The sequence below is a fragment of the Thermobia domestica genome, chromosome 4, assembly GCF_964235325.1.
Source record: "Thermobia domestica chromosome 4, izTheDome1.hap1.1, whole genome shotgun sequence".
Classification (NCBI taxonomy): domain Eukaryota; kingdom Metazoa; phylum Arthropoda; class Insecta; order Zygentoma; family Lepismatidae; genus Thermobia; species Thermobia domestica.
Genome location: NC_137457.1, coordinates 272,180,313 through 272,201,973, shown reverse-complemented (window position 1 = coordinate 272,201,973; position 21,661 = coordinate 272,180,313).

The window sequence follows — 21,661 nt, the reverse complement described above, 5'->3', positions numbered from 1 at the left end:
TAACTACATTCTGTAACCAATACTTAACAATTAGTACGGACAGTGTCAAATCACCACAATCGAATTTTGTATGTAGGATTGAAAAAAAAAAAAAAAAAACTTCCCATTGGAATGCTTTGACAAAGCTCACATATATGAACATTTGTAATTATTAAATAATATAGAATTATGTATACAAAGTTGTCAGATCATGGTAATGACGCTAGTTGTTTGTCTTTCCACACTGTAGTATGCAAAGGGGTATTTGAAGTTTAACTTCTCCTGTGAGTAAGATACGGAAAAATAAATATTTACTAAATTATGATATAAAGTAAGTTTTCTTCTTTTCTTTTTTCCTTTCCTCCACATCAAAGGATTACACCGAAAAATTTAGAGAAATAAAAATAAACTTTTCATTGTTGCATTGTTATGTTCTCAATGATTTTGCATTGTATTTTTTTTTTTTAAAAATATTAATATAGTATATGTTAACCCTAGATTAGGCGCGTGGGTGACAGGTGTCCCCCAGTGATTTTTGTCTCACGCTGGCAACACTTTGTGATGGTGTTCGGAGTCGCACATTTCAGTAGCTGAACGTTAATTGTTAGTGTTTGATGTGGCGGCAGTAGCATACTTCTGTTCCCTGTCTACAGTTCGTAAAAAATAAAATAAATTATCTCTGCAGCAGTATGTTTTAATAGGTGGGTGACACCTGTCACCCACGCGCCTAATCGTGCAACAAAATCATACGCGCCTAACGCAGGGTTAAACTTGCAGTTAAATAGAATTTTCCAAGATTTATGCTATATATTTTAAATTATGCTTTATGCTTTATTTTCTAAAATTATGCTTTATTATGTTTTAAAACTAGTTTCTTCTGGACCCTTAGACAACCGCAACCATGTTCAAGGTACCAACCATGTCTAAATTGCTGTTATGCTTTTTATGCTTTTTATACTTTTTATGCTTTTAGGTTGCTCTAGTTATGAGATTAAATGTTTGAATGATTTCTTCCTTGAACTTTTGCGAACGCCACTGACTTATCACATTACTAGTTTACCCGTTAATTACGATTGAATTGCTGTAATTAATTTGCATACTGCTGATAATTGTGTCATTTTATTTATCCCTCTCCCCCAATAACTTTCTAATGGCTGTGGGATTTAAACCAAAACTATTAAGTGGAGGTAATTTTATTCCGTCCTATCAGAATTTCGCATCTTGAATTCGTTCTACAAATGTGAGAGCGCGGTGGCTCAATGGTAGAGCGTTCACCTCCGGTGCTTGGGGTCCTTGATTCGATCCCTGCTCGCGCCGTGTGGACTTTGTGGTGGACAAACACCGAGTGCGTGGGTTTCCTCGGGGTTCTCCCGTTTCCTCCCACTTTCTTCATTCCACCATTTTATTCATTTCTCATAATCACCGTCTCCTGCAGCCTAACCGGCATAGACGTGAGCTTAAAAAACTGACAAACTGTAGTTCATTTGGACCTGTGGCGGAAAGTGCATAGTTTTAGAGCTAGGGCTCTCCAAAGAAATTGTCGAAATTGTCGAAATTAGCTAAATTTCAAGAAGCACTATTTCGAATTGGAGAGAGCGTGGAGTGGCAATCCATATCCGCCTAAATGAAGTAATACATACCCAATCCAAAAGTGCATCCTATTTTATCAATGTGTTATGAGTGTGCAAGGAGTGAGCAATTCCCAGACATGCTTTCTACAGAATTCTAGACTACGCTCTGAATTCAAGATGGGTTCAAAGTTGACAAAAGATAAGCATTGACCGCAGTAGACATGGAATGCTTCAGCGGGATGTCGAAAGTGTTAGGGATTGTCAACTCCACGGCCCCTTTAGTTCAGAATAAGGCATGATGTGATGTATTTTGTCACGATATATTTTATTTTTATTTATTTATTTATTTTTTACTTACAAGCGTGCAACAAAACATGCCAGCCCACGTTATTTCGAAGACGAGGCACCATGGTGCTGCCCATCTCTAAAAAAAACGTCCCACTTCCAGTTGAAGTATTTCATATTCACTGCCATCAAGGCTTATATTTTGTCTACTTTGGAGCACCTTAAAATTAGAGAGTATCTGACAATTCTGTTGGGAGCAGGTCTGATAGTTATACTCTGTAGAAAATCCCTTACACATTCATTACACATTGATGAAATATGCATTTTTGAATTGTGTATATATGACTTTCTTTCGGCTAATACAGGGTTTGTATGATAAGTAATGAGACCAGGTCTGGAAACATTGTTTTATTGATCTGATCTGTACAGGGACTTAAAAGCTTTCGAAGTACTCTCCTCTTGCGTCGATGCACTTCTGCAATCGATGTTTCCACGCTGCAAACGCCCCCTGGAAGTCAGCAGCCGGCATGTCCTTTAGAAATGTGGTCACGGCTGCTTGGATGGCTGTGACGTCTGCAAAACGGGTTCCTTTCAAGCGTGGCTTCAGCTTCGGGAAGAGGAAGAAGTCGGCCGGGCTCACATCTGGGCTGTAGGGTGGTTGTGGAAGGACTTCCACCCCAATCCGGGTCAAAAAGGAGGTCACTAAGAAGGCGGTGTGGGCAGGGGCATTGTCGTGATGCAACTTCCACCGGCTAGCGATCGCCGGTCTTTTCCGCTTGACGCTCCTGTGCAGTCTCTCAAGGACTTGTTTGTAGAAGGCGGCGTTGACGGCTTGTCCTTGGGGTACAAACTCCTTGTGGACCACCCCCACATTGTCAAAAAAAAAAACAATCAACATTGTTTTCACCTTTGACTTCGACATTCTGGCCTTCTTGGGGCGCGGGGACGCAGGAGTGTGCCACTCCGCGCTTTGACGTTTCGTTTCAGGGTCGTACTGGAACACCCACGACTCGTCACCTGTTATGACGTCATCTTCAAAGTTAGGGTCACTGTTCATGAGGTTCAACAGTTCCTGACAACAATCAACACGTCGTTGCTTTTGTTCGTCAGTCAACACTCGCGGCACCAGTTTCGCACAGATTTTTCTCATTCCCAATTGTTCCGTCACAATCTTGTGCACTGTTGTGTGGTTCATATCGAGTTCATCAGCAATCAATCTCAACGATAATCGACGGTCTGAGTTCAGGAGATCCCTCACTTTTGCCACAGTTTCGTCCGTAGTCACTGTTGTCGGGCGTCCAGCCCTCTCCAGATCCTCAACGCTTTCCCGGCCGTTCCGGAACGCACTGTGCCAACGAAACACCTGGGCTTTGGATAGGGCTTCCTCTTTGTAGGCCTCCGTGATGAGAGAAAGCGTCTGAGTAGCCGTTTTCCCCAGGCGAACGCAAAATTTGATCGCATAACGCTGTTCGATGGAACCCTCCATGTTTGTTGATTTTCCGCCGTGACAAGAATGTTCACAAGGGCTTTGTCCAAGGCTTGTCCGCGCTCCACTAAGGCTCGGAGCCAACTGACGCGCGGTGCGTTGCTTTGCTCGGACCCCCCCCCTACATCCTCCATCACCGACAAACCCGCTCCAGCGACACGCGCGCCGCGGCGCGGCGAGTCTCATTACTTATCATACAGACCTTGTATAGATCGCCACTCTTCGTTTTCTCAAATTGGAAATAGTGCGTTTTGAAATTTAGCTTTTCGACGATTTTGAACAGCCATAGCTCTGAAACTATGTATTTTTCCCCATAGATTTCTGTGAGCTTTTCCTCTTATTTTGATGTTAAAAATTCATCGTTTTCCATGTTTACTAAAATAGAAGAACTCTTTGAATGTCAGCTTCCCCCAGCAAAAATTTAATATCTATTTTTATAACCCGCTTAATATGCGTATATAAACACCTTTGTATTAGCCCAGAGTGAGTTTTCTAGTATCTCTATTAATTCTAAAAAAATCAGAACTTTACGTCATCAACGTTTGAACTCATTTTCGTTCTTTATACTTACGGTATTTTGATACACATTAAGGAAAACCTCATCACTTATTGTCAACATTCTCAAATCATTGTTTGCAGCTTTCATTCCCTTTCCTCATTTTGACCGAGGAATAATCAAACTTGGCAGTGTTTTGTGATTAACAATGGTATTACGTTTTCCTTTCCACCTTAGTCAATTCTTTTGCTTGACGAACAAAAGAAAAGAAAAATAGCAAGTAGGCGATTATACGCATCCCAAAGAAGTTTAGGTCGCAACTTTTTTTTTCTTTTTTAAAAAAATCGAGGGTGCTTATATTTGAGTAAATACGGTATTTACAAAATACAAACTATTAAGTAGATAAAGTAACTACATTAGAAATACGTACACTTATAATTTATAACAGATTTTGGCTCAAACTTAACCTATTTTCTGAAAGTTGACTATCTGCCTGAATTCACCAATTCTCAGTGGAACCGATGTTAGCCAACGTAGGCAGGCTTTAATGTATTATATTCAAATCATACAAAGACTGAATCAATGTTTAAACTTAAGGTTTTCTTGTGTATCGAATACATAACGCCTGTACTTTGTAGATTCTTGTGTAAGTTTATAAGAAATTCATTATACATTCAGTTGCTCACTTCCTCAAAGGACAAAAAAAACGTTGAGCGAACAGGGAAGAGATGTGTTGGATATCTTCATCTCATGAATACTTTCAGATCCAGTTAACTTACTTGACATGCATTAGAAAATTTCTTTCTCCTTACTTCTTTTTAAACAAAACACTTTCTTACTTTACCTTTTAAATATAAATTTCATACAAAATAAAATAAAAAAATATGTGTATATAAAGTTTCCGCAAGTTAGTCTTCCAGAATATAAATTTCTTTGGCACTCGGTTTCTAGAAGAAACAAGAAAAGATTGAAAAGTGTCAAAAAAAAAAAAAAAGTGACTGATATACTGTTAGCCCATTCTTTTCTGATATTACATCTGAAATATATTCTTCAAAGAATGTTAAAAGTGAAATATTATTTATAATTTATTGTCTATTCAATAAGAATGAGATAATTGTGTTTCGGCTGACATATTTATACGTTAAAAGTGCAGAGTATTCCCTTGTCGGCTAGGAAAGTGCTCTTCGAGAACATCCTTCATGCCAGCTCAAGTATTAATTGCATTCAATATAAAGTTGTATAATTTCTTCGTTTGCATTCCAGCTTAGAATATGTAGATGGTTTTCATTTTACATTTTGAAACTAGCTAGTCTTCCGAACTATGTGATTTCAATAGTGGGATCAAATCGGAAATGAATCCCTTTCCTTATGATGCTGATTCCATGTTGAGAGCTATTTCTTGCTAACTTTACAATTTTTGCTCTATCTTCTTCTTATTCCTAAACTTTTTTTTCATTCATTTGGTGTCGCTGATTTTGATGAGAGTTTGCAATAGTGGTCTGTTTAACGCCAATTTGTCCCTCAGTCCTTTCTCACTCAAGTCTTCCTCTACTATGTCCTGCCACCTCTTTTAGGTCTGCTTGCATGATTTTTGTCCCTATATATTCTTCATCTCTCCTCCCCACATGTTCAAACCATTTCAATCTCAATTCATGAGTGGTAGAGCGTTCACCTCTGGTGCATGGGGTCCCGGGTTCAAACCCTGCTCCCGCAAAGTGAACTTTGTGGTGGACAAACACCGAGTGCGTGGGTTTTCTCGGGGTTCTCCCGTTTCCCCCCACTTTCATCATTCCACCATTTCATTCATTTGTCATAATCACCGTCTCCTTTAGCCTAACCGGCATAACCGTGGGACATAAAACTCAAAAAATTCATTTCATTTTTTCAAAGATTTCATTTCATTTCATTTTCTCATTTCCTGCACCATCATTCCCTGTTTCGTAACCTTTGCTGATCCAATGTCTTATTGGTTCCTAATGTGATTTCTCTCTTGTTACCCGACACATTCACCTCAACATTCTCATTTCTACTACCTCCATCCTAGTGTTATTCTTCTTCAGTGCTACTGTTTCTAGTGAGTATATCATAGGCTGCTGTCTAATACACTTTTCCCTTGAACTTGATCGGGGCTTTCTTATCGCATAATACTCCTATGACTTCCTTCCAGGTTTATCATCCCGCCTGAATCCTGCACGCTACTTGTTTCTTTGCGTCCCTTTGGTCATGGACTCGTGCTTTTTGTCCCGTTTGACGATGGCACCTGAATCCTGCACGCTAATTGCTTCTTCACGCCCCATTGCTCATCCACTCTTGCTTCTTGTCCCGTTTGACTATCGCGCCTGAATCCAAACTATCCTTCACTTTCACACAGCTTTCCTTCTATGAGGAAGAATATTTAAATCCTGCACTTCCTATTTTGCGAGGGCGGTAAGAGCTGAAATACAATCTATTCCGGGATCGTGAATGTATAGAAAATTCTTTTTCTTACCTGCTACCGTTTTTGCACTATGGAGATCATGGTTGGAGCCTGAAGTGATAGTACGCTTCTACAACTTTCGACTGCAGTAGACAAATAAGATTAAAGAGGGAATATATTCTCTCAATGCTGAATCCATATCGAAAAATCGCTTGTCGCTATCTATTACAGCTTTACCTCTATGGCAATCACTGTTAAAAGCAGAAATTGTAGATTCTTATCACTTCTGACTTGAGTAAAGAAATAAAAACAAAGATGGAATCTATTGGGATGCTGAATTCATTTGTATAGCAAAAAAAAAAATCTCTATTTTTTTTTCCATGTTTGCACTATGGAGAACAATTATTCCCTTTCTGCCCTATGGTGATATCAATGTTGAACTGGAAATGGTATATTTCTACTACATGCGGTTTGCACAGAGAAATAAGGATCTACTCTCAGGACGTTAAATCTACATAAAAAGCACTTATCAATAATCAGTGGCGTAGGGAAGGGGGCCAGGGGGGCGAGCCTCCCCCAAAGAGTTCCGACAGTGTACTGTAGTACTTTGATATTCGTGATTTTTTCTTGGAAGAAACAGCATTTGCCTTCCATGTGATGTATTTCGAAACAAAACATGTCACTAAACAGTTGCTAGACAAGCTGTGTTCGCCAACGTCGTCTTTATTCTTTAAAAAAGTTTGCATTTTTTGGGGGGGGCGGGGGAAGTATGGAAATCGAGTTTTCCAGAAACCTCTGCTGTTCAAAGGGAAGAAAGGAAAGAGACTGAGGACTTATATGCATATGATGATCTTGAAGTTATTGTTTTCCTGTTTGACATAGCAATGACCACATTTTGAGCTACCGTCTTTGACCAAAAGCCTTTGTAGCCTGAGCCAGGCAATACTGCAAAGAATCAGTTCCTTTCTGATCATAAAAGGAGGTTCCGAAAACAATACCTTAGTTAAAGGGTTAAGAGGGAATATTAAAATAATTTGAGCCCAAGAAATTGTTGACCTAGGCAAAAATTACAAAACAAGTAACCTGTCATCACCTATTTTGAATCATTTCCTACGGTTCGCGATGTACAACAAGAAACCTCGATTTAATAGCACTTACTTCTAGCCGCAATTGGCTTCACAGAAAGCAGCGATGAACGGATTTCCATAAATGCTCCACAGCTAGAAGCATAAAAGAAAGAAGGGGTAAAAATAAAGATTTTCCTTTGTTGTTTTGGTTTCATTTAGATGAAAAATATTTGAGGAAAAAAGACAATTGTGTTAAGTTCGGTGAGGAAAATGTGCAAACAAAGAAACCAAAACAACAACGGAGAAAAATCTAAACGAGATAAAAATTTAGAGAAAAACTCGGAAAGATATTTTAGAAAAAATGGCTAGAACGTAAATAAAAAGATATTAGTGGTGTTAATTTTGGCGAAGAAATGTGCATAAACAGCAATCGAGAAACAACGAAGAAATATTTAAAGAAGCCAGCACTTCAGAAAAAGATGTAATAATAATAATAATAATAATAATAATAATAACTGTGTATATATAACTGTGTATATATATAACTGTCTATATATAACAACACTAAGCCCCCCAAACATCAGTCCTAGTTACGCTACTGTTACTAATTCTTAACAAGTTTGTTCTAGGTAGAGAATATTGAGAACGTAACGAAGTTTGTGCTTCTACTTCTCCGTTTAGTAACAGCATAACAATGAAGATGGAACCACTGTTAAGATGTTGAATGCATTCCAAAAACTGCTTTCCCATAATTTATTGCCGTTATGCTCTATACTGATCAATGTTGAAACTGGAAATTGTAAGTACTTATCACTTCTTGATTGAATAAACGATAGATTTTATTCTTGGAATACTAAAATCACATCGGAAAACAATTTCTCACTATTTGTTATCGTTTTTGCTCTGATACCTGTCTACAGACAAATGGAGACATGATACAAAGGAGTTCAGTTACTATCGGATCTTATCTTATTATAATTGCGAAGTCGGGGAAAAAATTAAGGAAATGTTAAAAAAGGTAATACTTTCCAGCATTGATAACATAGTTTTTCCTCTTATAATATCATGCCACTGGTTCACTTAATAAACTTTCCAGCTCACTATGTATCAGTGATTTAGGAATTACCTATTATAGAGATGTTCTCGGGATATCAGCCAGGTGAAGTCCGATGATAGAGCAGACGTTTCAAGAACTGACATCGTTCTCGTCTTCAGGGTGATTATACTGAGACCAGGCCAGGTCAGGTCAAGTCAGGTTAAGTCTATTTTCCACTCTCACACACTAGTCGGGGTGGAAGGGTTTCTAGCATCTGCTACTTTACCCAGAGTTAAATAAATATATGTGTATTGTGTGTATTTGGACAATTAGAAATAACGGCTTCTTCTGTGTAGTGGCCTAAACTGTGGTTCTGGATGTATATTGATGGTGAATGTTTGTTCTTCACTTGTTTAGACATTTCTAGATCCGTGGAGATTGCCAGTCAGAAGTTCCGACATTGAGTTCAAAAACAGGTGGGTGTTCTATTTGTGGATAAGATGGGTGATTTATGTGGGATGGTGGGTTCTTCTTTGGTTTTTATGTATAGTGTACCATTGTGGATTAGTGATATATATGTCGCCATGCGTAGACGTCAAGGTGTTAATTTCTTCATTAAGAAGTTGTTTTGAAGCTCTTTGAATGGCCTTCATCAACAGTGGTCGCTGGTCCGAAACAGTGGTCATCGTTAAGATAGAAGCCACCCATTTCATAATCTTCTGTGTAGCTGTTTGAATTGCTTCCTGAAGAATGGTGGCTATTGGTTGAGTTGCAAGAGCTGGCTCATCTCTGATTGGCTGGTTTGTATCTTCTTGTTGTGTTGCTATTGGAGAGTCCACCAACGAGAGTCCACCAACTGGAACTGATCCTGATAAGAGCTGGTGTCACTGTGTGTTGGTAGTGGTTTGACGGTAATGATGTTTGGGAACCGTTTATAGACTGTTTGAGTGGATCTTCTTGGGCAGCTACTATGGCCGGTTCTGTGGTCAATTATCTTGCACGTTGCACAAAACTTTGGATGGATGGGCCTGTCACACTCTTCATCGTGGCTCTCACCACACCTGTAGCAAATCTGATTGACACAAAAATGAGTTGGATGATCGTACTGATAACAATTCCAACATGGTTGTGGTCTTGCTTTGGCCTTGGATACTTCAACCTTAAAATGAGTCTGATGGATGGAAACTTAATTCCATTCTTGATGAGATGATTGATCTGCGCAGGATCTGTAGAGAAAAGACGAACCAGAGGTACAGGATCTTCTTGCCTTGGATGCGAGTGATACTAACAAAGTCAACTGCTTGTTTAGTGAGTTCAGTCTTGATGCGTGGTAATGGAAACTGCTTGTCCACATCTTTGATGACACATGTGTATGTGGTGCGATTGATGTTCTTCTTTGTTTGCGAGTTAGTTTTGGTTGGCTGATCAATATTAATATTCTTCTTAGTGGACTGTAGCGTGTGTATTGGCTGAGTTAGTTGAGTATTCTTGTTTGTGGGTGGTTGTGATACTTGTTGTGTTCTTTCAGTGTTCTTCTTTTGTGGTACAGATGGTTGATCTTTATGAGTGATGTCAATGTTATTCTTGGCGTGGCAGTTTGGTGAAGGTGTAGTCTGTGTGAACTCTTCATGTGAAACATATATAACGGCTGTATTGGGAGATGAGCTGGCAGAGTCCGGTGGTGGGCCATACTTGCTAGCTTCTAGTTGCGTATTAGACGACAATGAATGTATGTTATCTTCTTCTTCTTCTTGTGATCGTAGGATGATTATCTTGGCACCAGGTCCAAAGTCTCGTTCTTGAAAGCTCTGGAGGAAGGCATCTTTATTGGGCGTTTCTTGGAATCTAAGGATGAAATGTTTCTTGTTTTGAGTTATGCCCCCCAAAATGACACACTTCTCGCCTAGTCTCTCCCGAAGAATATCTCCCGTGGTGACGTTATCTTGCAAAAATTTATCATCAGGGTTGATGATTGCAATCCGACGTTCTTCTTCAAAAGGATTCAACCCTCTGTTCTTCTTGGAGAGTGTTCTACGCATGGTGTGTGTGATTGTATGAGTGATGTAGTAAAACTGAACTAAGTGAGTTAATGGAAGGGGTGGGAAGTCTGTAATTTGCTGTGAGAGTGGTAAAACACTACTCGTTTCGAAGGAATCTGCGTTGGCACGTCTCACTCCTAGTCTTCAGTTTGTGTGTACTATATATAAGGAGAGGTAAGTTGGATGGGGCTTAAGAATCCGTGTCTGTGATTGGATGGTCTATAGCTTGACGCTGATTGGTCGTATTCACCATATAGATCGTCCGTATAGACTCATCGTAATACCATCCAATCAGAGACACGGATTCTTAACCCCCCCCCCTTACTTACGTGTCTTATATATAGTACACACGAATTGGTCTCAGTATAATCACCCTGAAGACGAGAACGATGTAAGTTCTTGAAACATCAGCTCTATCGCCGGGCTTCACCTGGCTGATATCCCAAGAACATCTCTGTAATATTCGCCACCAAGAAAGCTTCAATTCTAGGAATTACCTGTTTCGTGTTAGGAAAACACTAAATATAGATATTTCTGGTTATATGTTACAAAAGCCTAGACAAACACCAGAATAAGAAGGGCCCTATTCGGATTATAGGGAATAGGTTTCATTTCGATCAGGGTGCTTTTAACACGGTACGACTTTAGCTAAGATCTTTTCCACGTAATCCCGTTTTTTGACTCTGATTTATTTGTCCCAGGCCATATTACAGGGTCATAGTATCTCAGTGGTTGAACGCTTACCTTTGGTGCGTGACAAATACGTTTTGTTGTGCACAACATCACGTCCGTACGTTTTCTCGAGGTACTCCCGTTTCCTCCCACATTCTCATTCCACTAGTTTTTCCATCATCATTCACTTGCATTAATCATTCGCCTTCCTTAGCCTAACGGGGATAATTGTGAGACTAAACTGAAAGATTTCCCTTCATTTCAATTTTGTCTTAGGTCGTTTTCATACGAGGCGTTGTATATCTCGGGTTCTCTTCACGCAGGACCATTTTGTCAATAGTTCTTTTGACGTGTAGCCGTTCTGACCCACATTTTCTTTTCGGGTCCTTATGATGTTAAACAATACACGTATTTTCTGTGACATTCTATTGTTTGTAAAGCTTTAAGTAGAATCAGGATATCAAAACAATGAATAGAAGTATAAAAGAAATCGTAGGAAAAACAAAATTTATGTATATTTCCGTCTAAGAATTTCGTGTAGTTTTGTGGAATTAAGGAAAAAAATATGTAACACTTTCCTAGAAGTCTTAATGAGCAACAGAAAAGGTGTATTTTACTCCCTCCCCGTCGACATTTCTTCATTCTCTCTCTCTCTCTCTCTCGCGCGCGCGCTCGGTTTTATTTTAACTTGATGGCAACTGAGGAACAGAGCTCGTCAGTACATATAATAAGATGAGGGTTTATCCGACCCATGGGTGCCATGCAACGGCAATTAATATAGAAGAACGTAACATTCCACTAGCAAGGTTACAAGAGGAAAAAAAAGTTGCTCCAAAAAAAACTGAAGAGAAATGGGGAGAATGCCACCCTTGTTAGTTGTAATGTAGTTATTTTGCATGCAAAGCGTTCGGGGACCCTTTTGGATTTTTATGGCTATGTTCGGTGTCAGAGGACAGAACGTACTTTGTTATATTTTTAAAGTTAGTTTTTCAGGCCTAGTTTCTGCCTATTTAAGGCTTCTTCCCATGATATAGAACTGAAACCTCAAGTAGAGATTTCTTTTGCTTTCTTACTTTCTCAAACAAAATTAGTGGTGGTCAGGGGAGTGGGAGCAGAGTTCCTTTCACATTGTGAATCTACAAAATACTTTCGAACTATGGGGGTCCAAAATCCAAAGCCGAAGTGATTTAGCAGTTTTGATTTTAATACATTGATGAGAAAAACATAGGATATACTTTTTAGGACGCTCAGTCTATATAACAAAATATATCCTTCTTTTCACTTGCCGTTTTAGCTCGGCAAAAATAAAATACTAAAATTGGGTATGACATATTGCTACAATTGCTGGTTTCAATAGAGGAGCTAAAGCTGAGAATTAATCTATTTTGGATTACTAAATTAATATCAAAGAAACAGTTAAAAGTAGCCTCCGCCTAAAGACAGCCATTTGCTCACAAAGGGAAGCCGCCTTTAAAGAGAAAAAAGGAAACAAAAATGATCATTGACAAAGATCTAACAACAGTTTGGGTTCAGTTTATTGCCTGTCAGTTAGTTTTTAACGGAGAGAAAAACCAAATAGGGTAGTGTGAAATGAAACCGCACACGGGGACGGCTTCCGTTTGTGAGCAAGTGGCTGTCTTTAGACCGAGGCTACTATACCAATTACTTATTACAGTTTTTGCTCTATAGGTGTGAATATAGAAAAAGGAAATGGTAGTAAATTTTTACTACATCTTGCTTCAAAAGAGGAATCAGAACTGAGACAGAATTTATTCTTGTGTCACTAAATTTGTACTGATCAACAGTTTCTCTATATATATATTACCATGTTTATTCTTCGAACATCAATACTGAAACTGGATGTATGGCCCTCGTAGTGTAGTCGTTGACATTGTCATCTTTGCTGCGAGCGGCCCTAGGTTCGATTTCCTGTAGGGACATTCGATCGAAAAGACTAACAACATTTTCAGGCCATTCCTTCTGAGTGAGAATTTCCTAGATTTTCCTCATTCACATAAGCCAAATGCCGGGATGTTATTAACGTACAAGTCCCAGGGCCTTTCCTTCCTTTTTCCAATCCTTTTTTCCTTCCCTTTCCTCAGACAGTGTGATCGCCGAGAGATTTCATCCCTCATACGTGACGGGCTAACATGACCAAAAGAACATAAATCTAATCCCTACTTCTTAACTCTAAAACTGGAAATCGCAGCAAATTTCTGTTTTCTCCAGGTTTTATTAAAGCGGCGATAAAAGTGAAAATAGTATTTGCTTATGGACAGCTCAATCCGTTTGAAAAAATATTTCTTCTTTGTGTCTTTTACTGTTTGTGCTGTATCACAATTAATAAATGAAATCGGAAATTATATATTTGTCACTTCATTTTACTATTAGAACTGCCATTGATCCTTATTAAATTTGCGTCACAGGTCCGTTTCTCACTATCAATTACAGTTTCTGTTATATTAGGATCAGTATTGAAACAGAATGTTCCAATGAATTTCATGCAGCCACTTGAAGTTTTACTAAAATGACAGTGGTAAATATGGAATCTATTCTTGACACACTGAATCCTTACTAATAAAACATTTCTCGCTTCTTTTTGTGCGTCTTTAGTAGTACATATTGAAAGTAAAAACGATACTCCAAATGTCAACTTTAAACTGAAATTTTACTCTAACACTACTACACTGAAACCGAATCTTTAATCTTCGAAGTTCTTATTTCAGATCCAGAATTTAATTTACGATTCCACAGATGTGAGATAACGTATTTTATTCAAGATTCCTCATAATCAGGTACCCAGAGAGGTTTTCAATCATAGTCCAAACCATGGGCAAAGGAACTGTATGTTTAAGTTCAGTTGCGAAGTTCAAGAAGAGGTCACGGTCCAAGAAAAATTAATCCTAATGTTGTAAAGTTACGTTACCCTTGGGAGCACCATGTATGACTCCAGCAGATAGCGATGCGTTGGATACATTCAATCAGAGAGCAGAAGTGTCACTGAATAGGTGATTTTTATATTCATATCATAATTGGATCAACTTTTATTGCCCCATAATATTCTTGTAATAACAAGATTAAAAACCGGTGACCCCCTTTCCCCCCGCCACAGATAGCGAATGGAAAGTAGCTTAAAAATTTTCAAAAGATCCTAGCAGGGACACAATCTTTAATTTCGTTTCTAACGTTGGTAATTTGCATATTATAGGATTAGCTTGAGATGATCATTTTATAAAAAATAGGCTTCAATTCAACATGGAGTTAATGTGAATATACTGGTAAAGTTGAATATACCAAGGCCTAGCTAAATCAGTTAGAAGAACTATTAAATAATAGATTAATCCTATTTGATGAAAATCGTTAGGAAATCTAAAACTTTTTCTTTTTTTTAAAAAAAAAAAAATAAACGATTTGCACATGTGTGTTTCATATTTTGGCTATTGTTCGAATTTCATAAACTTAAACATGCATAACATACAATCATTTTCAGAGTCTAATGAAGATATAGATAAAAATCTCATAACGATCGCCTGGGTACATTTACACTTTAAAACTATGCTATGAGTAAATGTGGAAGATCTTGTAGAACTACTATATTCGTCAGTCGGTCTCTCTGTCACCAGATATTAGAGGAGTTCAGGTGTGGATATCAGTAGAGCAAGAACGATAAGAACTAATAGTCTGGGTGCAAAAGGAAAAAAAGTTTGTTATGACGTATGGATAAAATATTTTTTATGGTTTCTGATACATTAAATAATGCCAAATTCAGAACCGATTGATGCCAGTTTGCAAATTTGAGCAGTTTGAAAAATCCAGGGTAGTTTCATGACGGCCGCTATAAAAATATCAAATTTTCAGTTAGTAATAGGTGCTGTGATACATAGTTTTAATATTTGAATTTTGGTAGAGACGCTTTATCAAGGAGGACTTCTGTGCAGCAACTTTTGTGCATTGTTCTCTAGGAATAGCAAGTCGTATTTTATTCAGAACACACTACACTTCCATGCTGATTTCGACAGGAAACAATGAAAACGTTCTGTCTGAGGAACGTTCTGCCTCTTGCATGAGTTGCTCGTACAGAAGCTCTCAGTGCAGAGAAATCAAAGTATCATTTCCGAATCAGCGTCGATTCAGTTGATCGTGAGTACAGTCAAGCATTGTTTCAGTTTCTCAATGAACTAAATATCCTACATTTTGCAGCTCTAACCCTCGGTAGCATAATTGTAAGTTAAAAAAAGAAGAAACCCCTGTTCAATTTCAAGTTGCTACTTCAAACTAGTTAAAGAAATGTCATTATTATCAGTCACTGCAAAGTAACAATTCCTTATGAGAAATTGAAGGATTTCCGAGTATAGGTGTAAGTAGTTAAGGCATGCAGTGGTAGCTATTCGCCAAGGGGATTTTCAAATGGATATAGCTTAGTCCAAGTTATTTTGAGAAACTTTGATGTGAACACGTGCTATGAAAAGGGATTGCAACAAACCCATGCAATAATAATTATTTTTACCCAATTCCCATAGGAAGGAAACATAAACAAAGACTATGATTTAATGACTGTGCGAAGAGCACCTAAAACGTAGAAATCGAAAACCATGCGCTCACACCGGGAATTCAATCCACAACACCATCACTGAATGCACATTCATATCACATAGAAATGCTTTATATTGTATACAGATTAGTTCGTGTATACAATTTACAAACTAATACATAAATAATAATTGAAAAAAATGAAATGAAATCTTTAAGTTTTACGTCCCACAGTTATGCCGGTTAGGTTAAAGGAGACGGTGATGATGAGAGATGAGTGAAATGAAGAAAGTGGGAGAAAACGGAGAATCCCGAGAAAACCCACGAGCACGGTGTTTGTCCACCACAAAGTTCAAACGGCGCGAGCTGGGATCGAACCAAGAACCCCAAGCACCGGAGGTGAATGCTCTACCACTGAGCCACCGCATCCCCCAAATAATAATTGAGTACTACTGAATTTGAAATGCGATTACTTCAAAATACATTTTCTGTAAGTTGGTCACCTGTCTACATTCGCCTTTTCCCAATAAAATCTATGATGGTCAACAGAAATATATTTCACTGTACTAGAAAAATTAAATTAAATTAAAAGTAATATTTTTTAAAAAAGAAACACATGCTTTCTCTAAGAAAAATAAGAAAGAAAATACCCCATTGTAATGCAAAGTAAAGAATTATCATTTTTGAGTGGGTCAGTGGGTCGTGGGTCAACAGGACGTGACCCACCAACCCATCATAACTCACTCTGCTCAGTGCATTGTAGACAGCATCTTTTGAACACTGGTGAATTCGTCTGTTTTTTATTTTCAAGGCCTCCATTTTTCTTACTTTTTCATTTGTTCCTATATTTACTTACCTGAGATGAGTATATCTAAGTGAAAAAAGGAGCTTCAGGTACTTTTAGATATTGATATTTGTAACTGTAATAATAGCAATAGGATTTACCACTTGGCTTTCGAGACAGTCGAATTTTACACTGTTTTTTCCCGCTTTACGTTGGCCTACTTAATTTTGATTTGGCACTTTCAAATTTCATCCTATTTTCCAGTGAAAAGTATCTGTAGTTCAATAAGGAAACAGTTACTTATGATAATTAAATTGAAATTCATCATAATATGGCCCATAGCACACATTTTACCATTTTATATCGTAAAGGTCAGATATACCGGTATTGTAACAGAGCTGTGTTTGAACGATTGACCGCAGAAATTCAAATCTCCGATTAGTGGTAATTTCACAACCTTCTTTCATTACAAGTAGAGACATCTTACTTAATCTTTAGTCAGTAGAGAGGAAGGCGTGGATCATGGATAAGAGTTGATGACGATGGGTTTTGACGGGTGGTGGGTCATAGTGGGTCATAGTGAATAGTGGGTGAGAGTGGGTCACGGTGGGTTATGGGTCGCGATGGATAGTATGTCAGTGGGGCATGGGTCGAGTTTTCATTGACAATCCATTTCTGTTGAAGACAAGGTTAAACCATTGTGCGTTAAAGAAAATCACGTAAAAACAAAACACTTCCCGCTATTTCGTTTCAAGTCACAATCTACCAATAGCATTTGTGTCTTCGACATTTTTTTATAAATGCTTTAAATGTTAAGTAAAAAATTAATCCTATTTCCTTTCCAAGTGTCATTATATTGGCATTACTTCTTCACATCCAGAAAAAAAATATATACGAGAGAGAGAGTTACGTCAACCAATTGGAAACGATTTAAGCTCCATTGATCGCAGACACAGATAAAAGGAGCCTAGTGACAGATAGATAGATAGACAATCTAACAGAAGTACTTTTTCATCTGACAAGTCATTTCACAGACAACAAACGCCGCAAAGAAGCAAAATATTAGAAGCTACTTCCTGTCTCTTTGTTGTGGTTTAAAATTAGCCACCGCGAGATGTCTCCACCACCGTCCTTTTTTCCTTTTATAAGTTATCCTTCAGTCACAGTGTGTTCTCTTTCCAAGCATCAAAGCGCTCTTTTTAACGACAAGCCGCCTCTTCTTTATTTCACTTCTTCGCCAATAGATGTCACCCTCCTCAGAGGATTGTGTAGCAATGACAACGGACATGTGTCACGTTAAATTCTCTTGTCATCTGGCCGAAATGAGACAAATAAAAATATCCAACCTGCGTGGAACTGTTTCTTTTTGCTACTTCTTTTCTCTCTCTCTTTTCATTTAGCTCCTGTTTGTTTCTTTGGTATTCTCATCGGATCCTTTCATCTCTCCTCATTTAAAGTTGTCTGTTTTGTTTTTCCTCTCTTTTCGGTTCTTTTCACATCGCTTAAGGTAAAAGAATCAATCATTTTTTTTTAAGTTGACGTTTCGTGGAGGTTTCTGAGAATACTCCAACACTATTTTGGTGTTAAGGTGTTTGGACACACAGCCACAAAGCACGACGACCTTAAAAGAAAAAAAAAAAACTAAAATAAGAAAAAGATGAATGCTTGAACTTACCAGGAATGTCTTCAAACTGTTAATTGGGTTTTGAGGATCTGAAAAATAAATTTCGTAAACACTTGCAAGATTTGACTTTTTCCAAAGTTGTACTTTGTAAAAACATGAAAAACATCGAACAAATGAATATTTTTATAGTAAAACAGGAAAATGATAAAATTTTGAGGAAAGTAGAAATATTTTCAAATGCACGTAAGGAATCAATACGAAATTGAGTAAACACTGCATAAACATTTTATACGTTACATTAGTGTTGCCAACTCGGTGGGAATTATAATGTTTTAATTAGCATGACATGAAGTTTTTATATATTAAGAATCCCTACACAGATTGTGAATATGGTGAAAATGCCGCATAAATTAGTATAGTAATTTTAGAAAGAAATTTGAGAAACAGATTGGTGAAGACGAGGATCCAGAGATTTTAAATTTACTGAAAAATTGTAATGTATGATTTGTGAACTCTGTCGTGTTTAGTTTGAGATGTGTACGTTCTATAAGTATTCATAGATATAACTATGGATGTCCACACTGACCACAAACCCGATTAACTTATTAGATCTGGTATACATCCGATAGAGTTACACACAGTCTTGCACTCGCTTCAGCCACATTTAATCTTTTCCACAATCGATACAATCATAGACATTCCTTTCCTCAGATAATACAGTAACACTTAGTATTGCTCATGGCTGATAGTCACAGTTAGTTTTGCACATAGGTAGTTCAGTCATAGTCGGTCTCGTACGAATCCTATTCAGTCTCAGTCATAGTCGGTCTTATACACAGCCCATTCAGTCTCAGTCATAGTCGGTCTTGTTCACAGCCCATTCAGTCTCAGTCATAGTCGGTCTTGTACACAGCCCATTCAGTCTCAATCATAGTCAGTCTTGTACACAGCTTATTCAGTCTCAATCATAGTCGGTCTTGTACACAGCCCATTTAGTCTCAATAAAGTAGGTCTTGTATACAGCCTATTCCGTCTCAATCATAATCGGTCTTGTACACATCCCATTCAGTCTCAATCATAGTCAGTCTTGTACACAGCCCATTCAGTTTCAATCATAGTCGGTTTTGTGCACAACCCATTCAGTTTCAATTATAGTCCGTTTTGTGCGCAGTCCGTTCAGTCTCAGTCATAGTTGGTCTTGTACACAGCCCATTCAGTCTCAGGCAGTAATGTAAATAGCTTATGTTGGTACAACTAGCCTTCTACATGGCCAATACACTCACATTGACTCCTATGGAGAAACAATATTTTCAAGCGAGTCCTCTTCTGTATATCCTACAGGTTTGTAATCAGTCTTTTAGACAGTACAGACACTACCAACTAGTCATATACATAGTCAATACAGTCACAGACAATATTGTGCTTATTCTGGTATAGTCATGGTCAGTCTTTTCACTACGTGTCACATGTTAAATGTAAAGTGCGAGTGACTAATCAAGTGTTAAGTACATGCAAGAGATGAATATGTTTCCGTCGCAGCAAATGCCATATGATGGTTGCCTATTTGTTTCCTTGAGATTCTTGTGCGTATTAGCATCGAAGTGGTACTGCTATCAGCCTGCCTATCATGTTATTGGTAGAAAAAAACGGGTAAACTATACCTGTTACTCGTACAGGCAACAAGATAATTGGCGTTCGTTGTCCTCTCGTCATCATACTAATACAAAGTGGTACTAGCATCCATTGGATTCTGTTTTGCATGCTTTCTTTTAATGCATATTGATCTTTTATCTTAATACTTCTCCAGTCCAAACGGTATTCAAATGGCGGTGCTTTCACAATCTTTGATGTGGGTGGTTGAGGGTGAGGCAATACATGTATTTGAGGATAACGGAGACAACTTTATTTCAGAGTGAAGGCGAGGGGCACTATTATTTGAACATGAGGCGAGGAAGGGAGTGGTTGAAAAATAATATCTTGGAGTCCAGTGTAAGTTCCATTTCTGGTTCCTAATATAAACAACAGTGAAGCCGAAGACAAGAATTTGTAACTGAACACTCTAGAAGTTTCCGTGTACAATTTGACATGTGTATATGCAACAGCCTCAAAGAGAAAAAGTGTCAGACTATGCCTGAGTGTAGGCGAAAACTTCATCTTTACTATGAAACGTGGTATGAAAAAATATTTAAAATTAACAACATACAAAATGTCTTATATTAAACCTTGACAGGGCGAAAGAGAACTACTAATATCTACATTCTGAAATTTAGGTTTTTAATCATGAAACTGTGCTATCTTTCACTTCACGTTTTCATATTATACGCAGTAAATTGCTAAAATCTTTGTTTCCATGGGGAAATAATTTTTCTCTGTTTTCTTTATGAATAATAACAGCTCAAAAGTGATAACTTAGATTTAGTATTGCAGAAAACTGACTTGGCGAGAAATAGTGCTACCGATAGCTTGCATTACAATTATCAGGAGATGTAAAAGTAGTTAGAGAATTCAAATTTACTGCAATGAAGATATTGATAGGCATGTATATTCATCTGTTATTTGTTGCACCTAAAAGTATACTGAAAACTTTAAGTATAGTATGGAATAAGTTTTCAGCAAATTCTTAGCAAGAAATAATTTGACCAGGTATTTGTATTTGTTCACAGCTGCGGTTTGATTGAAGACCAACGTCTTGTGTGACATCATTGTGTTCCAGGTCATCATGCTGACGATTGAACAACGAGTGTTTCTTGTGGAGCATCTGTTCCGCAATGGAGACAAGTTTACCTCAGCAGTAGAAACTGCATTTGCAGCAAAGTTTTCAGGAATGAAGATGCCTAACCGCAATGCTGTACGGAACCTTATTACCAAGTATCGAGAGACCGGAAGCGTTCATAATGCTCCAAAATCAGGTAGGGCATCCACAGCCACATCCGCAAAGAAGGTGGCGAAAGTGCAAGACGTGATGCTGCACAGTCCAAAGAAATCGGTTAGACGACTAGCTCAGCAGGACCACGTGTCCATGGGTTCCGCTCACAAGATTCTCCGGAAGTCACTGTCCATGTATCCATACAAAATTTCGGTCGTGCATGAACTGAGAGACTTCGATTTCCCGGCACGTGTGAACTTTTGCAACTAGTTCCTGTCCTTCATGCAGGACAATGGTGAGGGGATTCTTGACAAAACGTTTTTCACGGATGAGGCATAATTTCACCTCTCCGGTTACGTGAATAGTCAGAATAGTCGTGTGTGGAGTACGGAGAATTCGCATGAATTTCATGTGTCCCCACTGCATGATCAAAAGGTTGGTGTTTGGTGCTCCGTGATATCAAGTGGAAATATTTTTTCTAATAAGTCCATATCCGTCCGAGTAGGCTTCATTGCGTCTGTTGAGGCCTTTCAAGTTGTCAGCATGCAATAGGTTTCGCCATTTAAATTTAAGCAAAGCGCCTGCAATGTCCTTTAAACCGCCATACGTAACTTCTCTACTGGTTGCCTAACTTCGTAGTTTCGGCCTGCAAGAATATTAATCTTATGGGCTCAAAACGGTCCCTAAACTGTTGAATTGAAAAATAACGATACAGTTTTTGAAAATTTGAATGAGAACTGAACAATCTACACAACATTTGGAATCGACCAATGAAAACGGCACGTTTCTAGCACTTGTGATTTTCGAGAT